We start from the raw sequence: 18,059 nt of genomic DNA, 5'->3' as shown, positions 1-18,059 counted from the left end.
GAAGCGTACAATATGGTATTGGAAAATTAAAGATAAGTCAGTACATTTTACATCAAATTTGTGTTGATAATTGGTGCAGCGTTTCCTTAATGGTGACTACACACAAAACGAAATCGTATTGCTCAACGATGTTCCAGTTTTAAAAAACAATCAAATTTTGTTTGCCCGTTTGTCAATGTGAATGTGACGTGCGCCCTACATTTCGGTTTGAAACGAAATAGCAATTAAACATCCAGAGAGCCGGTAACCCGCCAAAAAGAAAGAATGCAGTTGGCCGGAAAGGCAGCTGTTTTCTCACAGCCAGGTGCAAACGGGTTCTACTAACTGATCATCTTGCAAAAGATCAATTGACTAACGAATACTACACAAGTTTTCTGGACTAACTAGAAGAAAAATGTACGATTTTGGAAGCCTGTATGGCAAAAGGAAAACTTTCATTCGGGAAATGCAGTTGGTTACAATTGTTCAACGGCATATGAAATACGACTTGCTGGGACACCCATTCTATTCACTATACCCCAACGACTTTTACTAAGTAGTGTGTTGCGGGAAGATATCTGGGCTCCAGTGTATTTTGCAGACTCTCCCGAACCGCACGCAGATGGACTCTACTCACCAGAGAAATTTGCACCTCTCGCACATACGTAGGGTGAACGTGCCGCGTTGTAGGTGGCTGTCTGTAGCCAACTCGGGGTACTTCACCGCCTGAAAGCCGCGCAACTCTGAAAACGTGCACAGATAGTCTTATATAGTTTATATTCGTGACGCCGGTTGTCCCATTGCAGGCAGAGCACCATTAGAAAGGGCGCGCAACATCGCAGCCTGCCCGTTTAGATCGGGGGGGGGGGGATATACGGGGGGGAGGGGTCGAGTGGTGGAGCCGCCACGACCCGCCCTGCGGCCATCACGACCAAGACGGCCGCTCATTACAGTCTGAGCCGCGCCGCGCTGCAAATAAAAAAAGCGCAAGCGGCCGCGACCGGTCGCCGCATAATCTGGCTGCTCGCAATTACGGACCCTAACCGTTCGTGTCACTCGGCCGCGGCCAGCATCCGCGTCACGACAAAGGCTCCCACACACCCCGTGCCCTCAGACACGGCCACTTCCAAGTTACGCAGCTCTTCTCCTCCCCGGGTACCTTCTAACGACTCGTACGTCTTAAACCTACTCCTTTCAATTGCTAATGAAGCAAGCCTTACAGTGACAGTTCAGTTAACGGCTAATTGTTATTTCACACGCGGTCAAAGTAACACACAATGAACACGTACTCCGCACAGTGCGTAAGCCTTCCACTGCCAGATGAAAGTTCTCCATTTACAAGGCGTCACGTATAGCTCAAAACGGCCAGTCATGTATGTTAAACTACTCCAGATATACAACTGTTTTTCGATTAACATCACAGTACGATCATTCCACCTCCACTTTCTCTGTTACGTAGCCGTAATTCTTTGTGTACCTCTCGGTTTCCCACACGTAGAATTCAGATTGCGTGGCAAAATTTATGTTCTTTACCCAACTCCGTCCGAACAGGCTTCGGTAGGTCCAACGCTACTCACCGATCACCGTGTGATCCTCAGCGGACAGGCGGGTACAGAGGGGCCTGGGACAACGCACTGCTCTCCCGGCCGTTGCCAGTTTCCGTGACCGGAGACGTTACTTCTCAATTACGTATCTCCTCAATTGGCCTCACAAGGGCTGGGTGCAGCCCGCTTGCCAACAGCGCTCGGCAATCCTGGACGGTGCTGGCCGGGACCGACAGCGCTTAACTTCAGTGATCTGACGGGAACCGGTGTTACCATTGCGGCAAGGCCGTTGGCCCGCTCTTTACATATCACAATTTTATTTGTCTGACGAAGCTTAAATGACTAATGATTTGACTGTACCATCACGTGTAATGGCGTGATATGTGTAATGAAGCATGTTTCTCCTCAAGTATGGGTACGTTGTACAGTGTTTTATAGTTGTTTTATGCTTTGTTTTCGTGTGCTTACGAGTTTTTTTGTAAATTGGGCTACCTCTATGTGATTGCATTTTATAGGTCTGAAGATGGTCATTACCGACCGAAATTAATAACCTGATTACAAATAAATATTGTGATCCGTGACTGGAATTATAATAAAACCTCTATTATTTTCTCCCTATTACTTAACTAACATTCATAGTGTTACAGTTTTGGTGGCCACCTTCATTTCTTAACCCGTACCACTTGAGATCTAAACAGAAATAAATTAATACTTCGCAGTTCGGTAAAAGCATCGCACACACGACTTATTTCTAGAAAATGAAATTAAACAATATTAGTACACTGCTATGGCAAATTGCTTTTACGTAAGACTCTACTGTATTAAAATTACGCAATAGTTCATCTATTCGCAACAATCATGGAACATTACTGACCTTAGAGTAACGGGCTATTTGTTTACGATATGAAGGTTGGAGAAGTTTTGGGAACAGGTGCCATATCACCCAGTTTCTTCTTGTGTTTTTGTTGATTCATATGACATCTTCCCTTACCTGTTTCTGTTAGATACGTATCCTCATTTCGTGTCAAATTACTTTCAGTATAAAACTGCAGCGCCTGTCCCCCATGTTTTCGTACTGTTGACGTTTCGTTGGACAGTAAACCTGCAGTTTGAGAAATGGTCTCTTTAGTTTTATGTCATCGTTTCACTCAGACAAGTACCTGTTGCTGAACGACGTTTGCATAGCTTGTACTATACGCGCAGACTAAGTTGGCACTCGGGAAAATGAGTTACCCATTTTCTTGCTGTAAAAAGTACTGTACGTAAATGAAACAAAGTTACATCAACTCCTGGACTTAAGTTTTTCGGCAGAGGTTCTCCTTTTCCTTTAAAAAAATATTGAAAAACACTTCTTTCGCGTGTAAGAGTTTTCTTCACTTTACTTTTCATTCAGTTTGGAGTACACCGATTTGCACAAAAGGAGGATTTTTCAGTACCTAATAGTTTCACAACGATGAAGTGGCTATTTTCTCGTTATTGACCACAGTTATTGTGATAATTGGATATTTAGTAACCTATCGGATAAAATTTCGCGTTAATAATTTGGTAGTGGGTTACTTTACGTCTGGATAACTTTGGGTGATACTTTGCTGTGTACGAAATATAGCTAACATATCAAAATCATTTTCTAAGCTGGAATGAAGGCCGTATCACAGAACAGTACGGAGGAACCAGGCGTTGAAGTATTTGATTTGAAGGCGTTTGCGCCGAGAGCGCTCCTGTTCGCGAACTGCAAGTAGCTTGCAGAACGGTGTTCTTGTTTGCTTCCTCAGTCGCGAGCAGTTTGACGCACCTTTCTCAAAATGAGTAGTGGCAGTTTATTATTGTGCTTAGCGCTGGAAGAAAATAACTAATGAGAAGAAAGTCTACTTCAACATTTACAAAACTAGAAAGCTGAAACACATCATCTTCACAACAAGGCTTGACGAAGGTTTCCTTATGGCATTTATCAATTGTCATTTATTGAACGACGACGAAACATCGAGTTATTCAGGTTAAGTATTGCCTAGATTACCTATGTCCCAGGTCTGGTCAAACATAATTTGTGAAAGGGTTCATCAAACAGGTATATGTATCCAATGACTCCTGGCGAAAAATTAACCTTAACACTAAGGTAAAAAAAAGCCAAAATACTTTGTGGACTACAGTGGCTTACTTAACATTTGTTTTGCTGTGAAACAATGAAAACTATTTACAACGAGCTAAAATTCGGTACCCCAACAGTTGGCTTGTCCCATCGACCCAACACCTCTGTCATCAGCAAATTTTGCAGTTGCTATCCTTACTTGCGGTACTGGAGTAGTACTTGTTACGTAATTGTGGTCTCGGAATCAATGATATAGTGAAGCTGAAGCCTACCTACGAAAGCAAAAATATTCGATATGACTTAGTTGACAACATCGGTAGCTCCGTGAGGCTATTTGCAGATGACACGGTTGTCTACAAGAAAGTAGCAACATCAGAAGACTCGTACGTACTCCAGGAAGACCTGCAGAGGATTAATGAATGGTGCGACAGCTGGCAGCTTTCCCTAAACGTAGATAAATGTAATATAATGCGCATACATAGGGGCAGAAATCCATTCCAGTACGATTATGCCATAGGTGGTAAATCATTGGAAGCGGTAACGACCGTAAAATACTTAGGAGTTACTATCCGGAGCGATCTGAAGTGGAATGATCACATAAAACAAATAGTGGGAAAAGCAGGCGCCAGGTTGAGATTCATAGGAAGAATTCTAAGAAAATGTGACTCATCGACGAAAGAAGTAGCTTACAAAACGCTTGTTCCTCCGGTTCTTGAGTATTGCTCATCAGTATGGGACCCTTACCAGGTTGGATTAATAGAAGAGATAGACATGATCCAGCGAAAAGCAGCGCGATTCGTCATGGGGACATTTAGTCAGCGCGAGAGCGTTACGGAGATGCTGAACAAGCTCCAGTGGCGGACACTTCAAGAAAGGCGTTACGCAATACGGAGAGGTTTATTATCGAAATTACGAGAGAGCACATTCCGGGAAGAGATGGGCAACATATTACTACCGCCCACATATATCTCGCGTAATGATCACAACGAAAAGATCCGAGAAATTAGAGCAAATACGGAGACTTACAAGCAGTCGTTCTTCCCACGCACAATTCGTGAATGGAACAGGGAAGGGGGGATCAGATAGTGGTACAATAAGTACCCTCCGCCACACACCGTAAGGTGGCTCGCGGAGTATAGATGTAGATGTAGATGTTCTCAAAATGAAAGTACGGGCAAGATTTAGATAGTGGAACTCATTTTTTAAAATTTCATTTATCATTAACGATGTTTTTGGAAATCCTGCGACTAACGATTTAAATACTGAAGTACTAAAGGCGTTACCTTTTTTTAACGACACGTTTCTGTAATTTATTCCCATTTAAAAGTCCTTTAGGACTTTTCATTAGTATTGGATGTAATGACTGCGTATGCGTTGTTTTTCCTATCTTTTCCTGCCGTTGTCACTTTATTGTATCAAGGTACTGAGCCTCCAACTCGCAGAAAATTATGCACACGCAAGACATCGTTTACCTGATACCCTTACATTAAATAGCAACTATCTATTACTCGCAAGCTACTAGATTTTTCAAAAATAAACAATACATAACTAGCCCAGTATCCAGATGTTCTACATATTTGAGGAGAGCAGCAAACTCATCGACACGAGTCGTAAGCACCGACTGCGCGAATTGCAGCCGTACGAGCAGACACATGCGCGCGCTAGTAGGGCAGGGAGAGGGGAGGGGGAGCGATGGAGGGGGGTGTGGGGGAAGGGGGAGAGGGGGAGAGGGGGGAGGGAGGGAGGGAGGGAGGGAGAGAGAGAGCGCAGCCACGCCTCCGGCCGCGGGCAGGTCTCGGACACGAAGGCGCGTGGGCGTTGCTCCGTGAGAGCGGGAGAAGGGGCGAGATCGGCGCGGCAGCCACGAACGCCCCAAGGCGAGCCGAGCCGAGCCCAGCTCAGCTCAGCTCCGAGAACAAAGCGCCGGCATAGCCAGCACGCCGCGGTTCGTTGGGCCTTCGTGCTCACAGCGCCAAAACACTCACGCGACCCACACCACTATAGTCAGCTTCTTCCACATGCGCTCACCGTGCTCACCGACGTCGCCCAGTATCATTTAATCTCTTACCGTATTTTCGCGAATCCGATCCGTGCAAACAAATGCGGACCAAACGTAAACATCCCGTGTCACACTCGTGGGAATGAAAGTCGGGTCAAACTTTTTTTTTCTTTTTTTTTCTTTTCAAGTGTCGAATATGTGTCTATTCCGATGTTGTTCAACCTGCATATTGAGCAAGTAGTAAAGAAAACAAAGGAAAAATTTGGAGTAGGAATTAAAATCCAGGGAGAAGAAATAAAAACTTTAAGGTTTTCCGATGACATTGTAATTCTGTCAGAGGCAGCAAAGGACCTGGAAGAACAGTTGAACGGAATGAACAGTGTCTTGAAAGGAGGATATAAGATGAACATCAACAACAGCAAAACTAACGGAAAGTAGTCTAATTAAATCAGGTGATACTGAGGGAATTAAATTAGGAAATGAGACAAAGTAGTAGATGAGTTTTGCTGTTTGGGAAGCAAAATAACTACCGATGATGGTCGAAGTAGAGACGATATAAAATGTAAACTGGTTATGGCAAGGAAAGCGTTTCTGAAAAAGAGAAATTTGTTAACATCGTGTATAGATTTAAGTGCCAGGAGGTCTTTTCTGAAATATTTGTATGGAGTGTATCCATGTGTGGAAGTGAAACATGGACGTAAATAGTCTAGACAAGAGGAGAATAGAAGCTACAGAAGAATGCTCATAATTAGATGGGTGGATCGCATAACTAATGAGGAGGTACTGAATACAATTGGGGAGAAGAGGAATTTGTTGCACAACCTGACTAAGAGAAGGGATTGATTGGTAGGACACGTTCTGAAGCATCAAAGGATCACCAATTTTGTTCTGATGGGAAGGGTGGGGAGTAAAAATGGTCAGAAAACATGAAATACGAAGTAAGACTAATTTATGCAGAAGTTAATCCTTTTATATGTACAGATTAGGAAGGAAATCTAATACCTTTATTTTACCAAATAACATCTTTGGTTCTAATAAATCAAGTTATTCTATATGACCAGTGGTGGACGACTATTTTTTTCCATGACTTTATATAAGAAACAAGACTTGAAACAGTGTTAACGTCTAACCGAGCAGTGTCACGTGAAAAAAAAAGTGTAGCTACGTAACAGATGTCAGCTTGTATTGTCATCGTCTCGCGCATCGCACTGACAAGCTTCGCACGCTCCGTCTCCAATGGCTTGGGACGGGTTTCGTCGAACTAAATGGGTTAACGACCTCCTTGTCAGTCCTTGATGTCTACCGGCCGCCGTGTAGCGTCATGCAGTTGCGGTATGGAGTGGCATGTGGTGAGCACACCGCTCTTCCGGCCGTTTTGTAGACTTTCCAGATCTTGCAGCCGCTGCTACTCGGTCAAGTAGGTCCTGAATTGGTGTCACGAGGCTGAGTGCATCCCGTAACAGTCCTCCCACCGAGGAAAAATCCGGGAATTGATCCCGGATCCTCTGCAAAACAGACATCTACGCTCGCCACCTCGCTAAGGAGGTGGACGAAGGGCTGTTAATATCTGCAGTCGTCTACATGTATTAGGTGCTTGCATCTTCACGTGAGTCGCTCAGTCGAACGAGAAACGAACAGCGATACCACATCTTGATGGTTTTGATCGCATGTTCCTGACACTATCGACTTTCTTGTCTGAATTGGCTACTGAAATGAAGTGGGTGTACTGCACCGGCCACGGGCGTTTATTCCCGTACTGAGTTTCGTCTGGTTCGAGTGGTCATTTTCGTTTCACGGCAGCGCCAAAACTGTGTCTCTAGCGAGTGCTGTCTACTGTTCAGTTTGGCACCTGAACGGTGAAAATGAGGTTATGAGTGACTGTCCTTTTTACGAAAAAATCTAAATATGGTAACAAAATGTACGAAGAAGCAATGACAACATAGTTTATGAATGACCAAAGTAATACTCGTGGTGGGTATTCTTGACAAAGGTCCTGCGTTAAATTCTATGCGCTCCTAAGAACTGAAACAATAGAAAGAGTCGTCCAAACATTTCAGTACTTATATATTTATTTGCTCGAGGAAATATATACTTGCGAACACATCAAACAATATCTACAACACAGCAAACAGCGCAGCCTTACCTTGTCCTTTGTTTCTTTCTTTTCAGTGCCAAATACCATCTAAAATTATTCTTCTGGTCTAATAATTCTGACTTTTCAGTTCTGAAATTTTTTCATTGTATCACTGTTATTTACGTTCTTTATTAATGAAAAGTGTAGGCTTTTTTTTACGTAAAACGAAAATACCATTTCGCTTTTAAATATTTCGTCTCCCCCGTAGGAGAACACTAACAGAAAAAATACCAGGATTCGTGCAACATTTTCACTGTGCCACAAAAAACAAACAATACAATGAAGAGAAAGAAGACACAGAAGCACAAAACCCATTGCTAGTATAGGAATTAGCTCGGTCAGAATACGTTAACTTCCTGTATTAGCATACGCTGCCACAGTTCCCCGTTTCTGCGCATGCGCAGCGTTCTCGGAAATTCGGAACTGAACATTCGGCACAATATACTAATCACTGACGTCACTGAAATACTCGCGACGTTGATGGCTGCTTATTTATACGTAGGTTCGAACGGCACACGCACTTCGAGTGGTCTATTTTGATCAGAAAGTCGCCCGTGTATAACTGACTTAATTCCGGAACACTGCCAGGGTGTCGTTAGGTGCTGAGGCCAATGAGGGAAGTTACTGAGTCTACTGTTCGGTTTACAAATTTTTTAGTGGTCTTTGTTTACTTCAGTACCGTGTACAGGTACAAAGAAGCATAGAATTACTGGAGAAAAATTAGTCACCCGTACGGTCGCTTGGGAGCGCCGAAGATGGTTTAAGCTGGTATACGGTCGTCATAATGTAACTTTAGGCACCATTTCGTTGTACGGAATGAGTACAGTAAACTGGGTCGCCCTGGAGATTTAACAGAACGGTAGAAAGGACGTGTGTTTGGACGCGCCCTATACTACATTTTGAATAAAGCTGCCCAGTTTGTTGGTGTATCAATGTGTCTACGAGGAAAGATATATCACTTGCAGACATGCAATACAACGTAAGGATAGTGACCCTAACTCGGAAAATCAATAATCAGTGAAAAGGTACCCACTAAACGTCTTAACTTAGTCGTGTGCTTGCATTCTTTTAAACGTGCACTTACGATTTATCACATTCGTCTGAAATACAGTAGTAACTCGTCTCTCGCTGCCACTCTACGAGGTGCATTCAAGTTCTAAGGCCTCCGATTTTTTTTCTCCGGACTGGAAAGAGATAGAAACATGCGCATTGTTTTAAAATGAGGCCGCGTTCATTGTCAATATGTCCCAGAGATGGCAGCACCGTGCGGCAGATGGAATTTTACCGCCAGCGGCGAGAATGAGAACTGTTTTAAATACTTAAAATGGCGACGTTTTCCTTACTTGAACAGCGTGCAATCATTCTTTTTCTGAATTTGCGTGGTGTGAAACAAATTGAAATTCATCGACAGTTGAAGGAGACATGTGGTGATGGAGTTATGGATGTGTCGAAAGTGCGTTCCTGGGTGCGACAGTTTAATGAAGGCAGAACATCGTGTGACAACAAACCGACACAACCTCGGGCTCGCACAAGCCGGTCTGACGACATGATCGAGAAAGTGAAGAGAATTGTTTTGGGGGATCGCCGAATGACTGTTGAACAGATCGCCTCCAGAGTTGGCATTTCTGTGGGTTCTGTGCACACAATCCTGCATGACGACCTGATAATGCGAAAAGTGTCATCCAGGTGGGTGCCACGAATACTGACGGATGACCACATGGCTGCCCGTGTGGCATGTTGCCAAGCAATGTTGACGCACAACGACAGCATGAATGGGACTTTTTCATCGGTTGTGACAATGGATGAGATGTGGATGCCATTTTTCAATCCAGAAACAAAGCGCCAGTCAGCTCAATGGAAGCACACACATTCACCGCCACCAAAAAATTTCGGGTAACCGCCAGTGCTGAAAAAATGATGGCGTCCATGTTCTGGGACAGTGAGGGCGTAATCCTTACCCATTGCGTTCCAAAGGGCACTACGGTAACAGGTGCATCCTACGAAAATGTTTTGAAGAACAAATTCCTTCCTGCACTGCAACAAAAACGTCCGGGAAGGGCTGCGCGTGTGCTGTTTCACCAAGACAACGCACCCGCACATCGAGCTAACGTTACGCAACAGTTTCTTCGTGATAACAACTTTGAAGTGATTCCTCATGCTCCCTGCTCACCTGACCTGGCTCCTAGTGACTTTTGGCTTTTTCCAACAATGAAAGACACTCTTCGTGGCCGCACATTCACCAGCCGTGCTGCTATTGCCTCAGCGATTTTCCAGTGGTCAAAACAGACTCCTAAAGAAGCCTTCGCCGCTGCCATGGAATCATGGCGTCAGCGGTTTGAAAAATGTGTACGTCTGCAGGGCGATTACGTCGAGAAGTAACGCCAGTTTCATCGATTTCGGGTGAGTAGTTAATTAGAAAAAAAATCGGAGGCCTTAGAACTTGAATGCACCTCGTAAGTTGTGTGTGTCACGTGCTGTGAAAGGCGCGGCGGCCTCGGTAGGCATACCTGAAGACACTAGCGGACACAATTCCTGCCAAAATAAGTCCATTAACGAGGCTAAAGGTCGTGTCGCGTCTCCTGGGGTGAACAACTTTTTGTACAGTGTATTTAGATCCCTCACTGTGATACAAATGCTGTAAAAGAAGGACGGGCGCGGCTTGTGTTGTATGTATACGCTTGTAAAGCGTTACGCACTCATAGACCCTTTCCCCTTCGTCGACAATCGTGGAAGCAAGCGCGACAGGTCGAGAGTAAAAATGCACCGGACCGCTAGTCGCGACCTCCTTTCGCTCGGCCTGAGCGAAGGCACAGAACTGAGCTGAAACCGCAAATGTAGCCGAGTGTCCCTTACTGGCGCTAACTCCTCCCTACACAGTTTCCAGGCTTCACTCACACAAACCGCGTGCTCGAATGTACAAGCGATTTCAGTGGCATCTCCACAGCACAAGACGGACGAATGGTCAGTGTTGAAGGCTTACAGACGGCACAATATTTCCGACACAGATGGATTGGCAGTTGTACTGATTAAGGTAACGCTCTGGCATGCCCTGAAGTGATTCCCAAAAAGAAAGGTAAGCCTAAATCGAGAGGACCGGATGGGGATATCATCCCCATTTCCTCCTACATCCGAGTCTACTCGGGAGTCGTGCAGTATAGACACTTCCCATCCTCGTCTTTGCTGAAAAATGAAGGTCTTCCTTACACGCTATTAAAGCGAAATTTATGACTGTGTACGAACTCAACAATTTGGTTGATAACAACGGTGGATCTCTCAAGGGTGCTTCACGCCTGACAATTAATTTAGTCCTGAGGAGAGTGACTCAGTATTTCTACCAAAAGGCAAAACAGTCGGTAGGCGCGTGGCCAGATGTGATTCAGCTGGTCGTCAAGTGTCTAATGCTGCTGAGTGTGCATTCCGAAGTGATACGGAAACGAGAGTGGATCGATCAAAATATTTTGCAGCAAAACTTGTTCTGAATTGAGAAAGGATTATAAACGACAGAAAAAAAACATAGTAGAGTTGACTGGATTAAGAAATTTGCATGGAACCTCCAGTGAGCGTACTGAAGAACTCTAAGTTGAGATCAACAAGAATCATTTGCATAAGAAGAATGTTAGAATCTGACTCAGTATCTTACTACAAAAACTACATGCTAAAATCTAGTGTACCGATACTCATCAAAAGAGTAACAAAAACCAATTTAGAAATAGAAAGAGGGTGCAGTCTAAGGGCCCTAGCATCCTTTTGCACTAGGGTGTTAACTGTTACGCAAAATACAAATCTTTTTTTTTTATATTTTTTCAGACGTCAGGTACTGTCATTTTCTTTTCAAACTTATCGTTTGCGATTGCCCTAGCTGGTTTATTTTTGTACACGTGGCATTTCGCATCCCATTATTCCTGTTTCAAGTAAGTTGTTAATAAGTTTCATCGTAATACCATCAACACAAGGAGTCATGTAGAAAATGACGTGATGAACGAGCCAAGTAGACACCGCTGAACACACTTCTACGGTGACACTAAATAATTTTAGTCAACTACTTGGCAGGTTAATTCTGTACAACACGTTTATTTACTAAATCATTGTGCACTGGACTACATTATTATCCTAGTGAGACCATGTCCTTAGAAACGCTATGAATGTAGATCTGCCATGCCGACCTTCATTTCTCTTCTCAATGTGAGACTGGACTGTTGGAACGCACGAAATTAAAACACGGTTTTATTGGGAACATAAAACCAACACAACTGCGTTAGTATCTCTCTGGAAAAAGCGAGATGTAGTTTATACCTTAAAAGAAAGCGGTTGATCGAAAACATTACGCGCTTCAAGGTTCATACCACAGCGAGCCGCTATCCCAGTTTCTGAAGAGGACTGGACTGCCTGTAGAATATCTGGAGGACGCATTCTTTCAGTAAAGAAAACTAGGAGCAAACTTGGAGAGGGTATTAATGTTCAGGGAGAAAAAATAAAATCTTCGAGGTTTACCGGCGACTGTGTAATTCTGTAAGAGGGTGCAAATGCAATGGACGATGAGTTGCATGGAACAGTGACTTCAAAAATAGGTTATAAAATGGCTCTGAGCACTATGGGACTCGACTGCTGAGGTCATTAGTCCCCTAGAACTTAGAACTACTTAAACCTAACTAACCTAAGGACATCACAAACATCCATGGCCGAGGCAGGATTCGAACCTGCGACCGTAGCGGTCTCGCGGTTCCAGACTGCAGCGCCTTTAACCGCACGGCCACTTCGGCCGGGAAATAGATTATAAGATGCACAGTGTCGACAAAAATAAAATAAGTGTAGTGGACTGGTGATAAAAATAACAAGTATTTGGCTTGCGACTGGAGTGGCTGACAAACACAGCAGTCCAATGGTTCGCGGACACAGGAGTCCACCACTCAAACGATGCCTAGGCGACTAAATCCGCCGCCGTGTTGGAAAGCCAGAATTCCCTACGATGCAAAGAAAGCAGTGAGCGCAAAACCTGCCATCCACTTTCTTATCAGTCCCTTCAACCGTTAACCAAGTTCCGCCATTTCCTTCAGTGCGGAGGCACAAGTCCACCGCACGTTGTTTAGGAAGATTTCTAAACATACATTCTCGTGCCAGAAGTTAATGAACAAGTCTACTGCCAAAAAAATTGTAGTAGTACTGTATATTACTCTGTAGCATGTTGCTCTGCGCACTGGTTTTCCATTCACTAAAACGAGTATTACCGTTTGATGTCGATTTCACCACCGACTTCGAATAAACTAAGCTCAAGCTACAACTCACATTACTGCAGTACTTCGAAATTTATTCCCCGACTGAGAATTCCTTGAAATCGGCTGTATTAGATTTAGATCTACTATCCAACAGCGACCTAGAAGAATTTGTGCCAAACCGGGACTCGAACCCGGATCTGCCGCTTATGCTTATCGCGAGCGGGTCCCTTTACAGCTTCGGTCATCCGTGCACGCTCCCGGACCGCCCCAAACTTCCACATGCGACATGCTCTACATCCTTATATCTTAATCCACTAAATCCGCTCCCGATAAGAGGAAATCCAAGTTCGAGTACCGTGCCAGCACAAATTTTGGTATGTTACATCGGGTAGTACATCTGCCCTATATCCCCAATACAGCTGACGTCAAGGAAATCGGAGACATCGAATAAATTTCGAAATATTTCGTACAGCTACGATCCGTCAACAGCGTGTGTTCTTTCAGACATGCAAGTAAGTCACATCGCAGTGTCAGCGTATACTTTCTTACACATCGTGAAATACTTATTGGCATTGAGCGACTGAAGTGGTGACGATGTGTATCCGGGCAAGGACTTCTCACAGCTCCAGGATTTGAGCATTACAATCGTCAGTATTCACAGCAAGAGGCGGTCAGTTTCGGCTCTACGACCAAAAGGCTCACACGCAATTCCTCACCCTGCAGGACCGGCACTGCTACTGCTACAACAAAAGTCAAGTTTAGCACTGCACTCAAAACTACAGTACGGAACCCACCACATCTGCAAAGTGATCGTAAGCTTTGCCAGTTAAGTAAATCTCATATTCCGAATAAGCGCCGAGTGCTGTCAAAATGGCGCACGGCTGCGAGTAAGCAGCCACCAGAGGACTGGGAACAGGAAACAATTACGCAACCTCAACAGCGCATGCAGAAGCAGGTGGCGGCTTCTGAACACAGTCAGCCATCATCTTCCTCTCAGGCTCTGCTCATCCTGATTTATTCAGAGTTCTAAAAGGAAAGCTTCCAGCGAATTCTCAGAATAAGTGGATTCCCAACAATCTCATCATAACGAAGTGAAAATGGGAGGCGAAACTATTAACAACTATTTCCTGGTTGTCGTGGCCCACGGATAATTTGGGGTGAGTGTCAATTACAATGAGTAAAAAGTAATGTAAAGCAGCAGAAAGTAGAACACTAAGACAGGTACAGTTAAAAAAAAAAAAAGAGGCAACTGTGGGGCAAAACGATCTACGACAGCGACGCCAAGAGAGAGAAACAAAATCTTACCACTACACGATAAGAAAGCTTTCTACGAGACAGGCTGGAATTAAACTCTCCCTGCAACTAAGCAAGAAGTTTCTGGAAACTTACATTACGACCATTGTGTTGTTAGAATGAAACAAAGGCAAGCGAGAAATCCTCAAAATATGAACCTTTTCCAAAATATGCAGGTAAGATGCGTAGAGAATGTAGGTAATGCACAAACGCGAGACGAAAGGATGTCGAGTAAAGCAATGGATTGGAAAAAATTTGTCTGTAAGCTACAACATCCAAAACGAAAAACACGTGTGAACGGTAGGAACAAACTACAGTTAGAAACATGTGAATGTTTACATGTTTCGGACTGCACGCTACGCTCGCTATTCCCTACACAAAGGAGCGCCTGTTCCCAGTGGCTACTCGCGTGCGTGTCACCGATCCAGTTGCGCTTCAAGCTTCGCCGATCACGGACGTACGAATAACACGTGTGTGCTTCATTCGTAACACAACCAGCGCCCTTATATCCGAAATTCTATTCAGATGCTACTATTTAGCTCGTATCAGCTAAGTGAATAGGAAATTTGACGTTACTTCTGTAAAGGCTGTATAGTGATGTGTTAAAAATATTACGCGCGTACCCCTCGGATAGCCTAAATTGGCTTCACTGTAAAAAAGATGATTGCTAGAAACTGTTGTGCCAACTTCTTTATCAAAAGATGAAAGTTGCGAAAACGGAAAAGAGAATCGAGATGACCTTCAAATGGTCACCACGTTACTAGTCACTGCTGGGGAACTGGCGAATTCCTTTCAGAAAACTGCAGCTACAACAAGCTTCACATCAGAGAGGAATTAAAACGATTAATCAACACGAATGGTAATCTACACTGTATTAATTTTAGGGGATGGACGATTTGAACAATTATGAAACCAAAAACGGAATGGAGACTTTCTTCTTTACGCATTAAAACACCTGTCGTAAAATGAATCTAGTAATATCTTGAGCAAAGCCTCATCACACCGTACAACGACCCATTTGGAATATAAGACGGCATGCTAAAAAGTAATGCCTCCTAATTTCTTATGAGGAAACAGAGTTTTATAAATAAAACACACTTTATTCTTCATGTGTACATATTCATTATTAAACGCACTCAACCTGCCGACGAACTCGAGAGACCAGTTTGTTAATACCGCCACCGCTAGTCACTGACTTGGCTGACGGGGCCGTAACCTCACCTCTGCATGCACTCGATGGTGTTCTTTAAGTTCTGGAAACTGGTGAAAAACCATATAGGGTGTCGTCGGGACTGTACGGAGGATGATCACCGACAGCAAACTCGAGGCGTCGGATTGTTGCAGATGTCGCAGCACTCGTGTGTGGGCTGGCAATGCCTCGTCGATTATAGCGTAACGGGTTAAGTGCAGATATTTTTATATGTGGTACCCTAATGTGTACACACATCAGCGTTTACGACCTGATGTTTCCTGCGTGGCTGTAACTGCACCACTACGTGGACTACACCCGTCAGTATAGACTAAACGTTCTGCGTCCACACTTCAATATCTGTCCTGGTGGCCCGGGGAGAATAGCATTAACGGGTTGTTCTTGGAGGTATTACCCACCCTAAAAAAATATCACTTGTTATAGCCATAATTATTGGTCTGCAAGTAACGTAAATACTGATTTAATTTTGTTCAGTACAGTGTCCTCAGTCAGCAACAGAAATTTCTGCACTTATACCAGTTACCTCTCTCTACGTATCTAACTGCCCCGTCTCCATCCCCAGAAAAAGACCGTGGTGGGAATGGGAGCCAAACCAGTCAATTATTTAAAAACTGATCCCATCGGCAACGAGGTTATTTAGAGGCGGAGTGCAAGATCGGATAAGGCGGGACGGGGGAGGTTGACTAAATCGGAAGTACTATTTCAAAAGAACTGTCCCGGCATTCGTCTAAAGCCATTTTGTGAAACAACGGAAATGAGAGAGCGGGTCTGGTGTTTTTTATTCCCCATCTGCCCGAATGGACATGAAATAACTGCAAGGCGGAATCCTTTAGAGCATCTAGATTCGGGAATCAAACTGGCTATCGAATTTTATTTTCTTCTTGTTAGTGTTTAACGTCTTGTCAACGGCATGTTGCAGATGGAGGACATTATCTCAGTACTAAACTAAATTGCTAAAGAAATGGGGCGTGACTTTCCTGAAGGAGCTGCCGCACCATATTCCTTGTGTAACATCATAAAATCACAGAAAGTATAGAGCGGACTTTGAACCTGCTTCCCCGGGACCCAGTTATTTGCTGCGTAATAATCACTCCTCAAAATACAAGGCAGAACACTGGCTGGTCTCATGTACACGCTGTACTGCATCGTGATCTGATCACCCGAGCAAAGCGTATACAAAAAAATTCTCCACTATATGAAAGCGCTGGAAAATGTGTAAATGTACTGCTGTATATTTTAATGACAATATTTTTACAATTATACTGAAAGGCAACAGAAAATTATGCAATGTAATTATAAGTATTGGAACGTCAGGAGTGCATCATACATCTAGGGTAATCAGGGAATTCCATTTGCAAACACAAAGGAACATGAAAAGTGTGGGAACTTTAAGTCGGTGGCGATGATGGTGGCTGGTGTGAGTTCAACTTATCAGCCCATCCCGTTAATATGGGCAGATAGGAAACGCACGGATGTTGCACGACGTTCGAAGAACACGAGCCGCCTCCAGTAAGACGGAAGCCTCGCTATTTGCACAGGACAACGTCCGCAATAGCCTGGCAGTGTACCTACTGAACTTGCGTGGCAACCGCCGATGGGACTGTGGGCATTAAGTACTCGCTCTCGTCGTGCAACCAATACTATTAAGTTTTTTTCGTATTGTACCGGGCGTCCTTATATTTAATTTATTACCAATCACGCCGTAACTGGTCTGACGTATGCATTGCATTTTGAATGTGTGTGTAAAAAAATGCGACAGCCTCGTTCTTCTACTGAGGCTGGCTGCAATGAACGTTTGACTTCTATCACAACACACAGTAATCTAAAAAACTTAAAACTGGACTAATCGGGCAGGTCACGCTATTTGATTACCCTAGCCATCCGAAGGCGCCAGTAGCCAGTCACGGAAACGCACAATCGTCCGAGGGAGCTACTACGTGTTTACGTGTAACACGGAAGTTTGCTATTTGGCTCTGAGCACTATGGGATTCAACGGCTGTGGTCATCCATGCCCGAGGCAGGATTCGAACCTGCGACCGTAGCAGAAGTTTGCTATTTACATAGGAGTGCAGATACGAGCGGACTCAGGAAACGGCGCACTGTGCATTCATCGCCACTGACGTCGAACACTTCGATGTCCACTGAAGACAACGGCTGTCGGTTTTAAAGCACGCTGCCGCCGTGTAGTTCCACGAACTCGCGACCCTGGAATCCTGTCAGTGATCTTCTGCGACGCAGTGCTGCTGAAATGTTCTCAGCCGTCTCTCGTGACCTCTACGCCGGAGGGACGTTGAACCCCGACTTCGCTTCCCTGATTTTTCAGAAGGCATTATTTGTGTGCCTTACGTAGTGGAAAGCACTCCCTGCGGCGCTATTCCTCACTTTGTCCCTTCGACACGTAACAACTCGCACTCCTCCCTTACTTCATTCCAGTTGCACTGTGGTGACGATGTATCGTTACGCAGAATGGGACAAGAAGACCTCCCCTTTTTCGGTTACAGGAAAATCCAACGGAGCTGCAGAATAAGAGTCCAGGAACATGGAAGGACGGCAGCACAGCCCCTCCACGGTGGCGGACCATTCCCACGCGATAAGCGCGCT

The 18,059-nt window shown here is 44.4% G+C and overlaps 1 protein-coding gene across 1 annotated transcript in view; it reads right to left on the bottom strand.

Annotated features, from left to right (window-relative positions):
- LOC126248062 (neurogenic locus Notch protein) overlaps positions 1-18,059 on the bottom strand; it is a 401,991-nt gene that overhangs the window by 291,492 nt on the left and 92,440 nt on the right. The gene's annotated exons all lie outside the window — the stretch shown is intronic.

Source organism: Schistocerca nitens, chromosome 3 (genome assembly GCF_023898315.1).
Source record: "Schistocerca nitens isolate TAMUIC-IGC-003100 chromosome 3, iqSchNite1.1, whole genome shotgun sequence".
In the NCBI taxonomy this organism is placed as follows: Eukaryota; Metazoa; Arthropoda; class Insecta; order Orthoptera; family Acrididae; genus Schistocerca; species Schistocerca nitens.
Note: the sequence above shows the minus strand (reverse complement) of the source record. Positions and strands in the feature narration are given on the sequence as shown.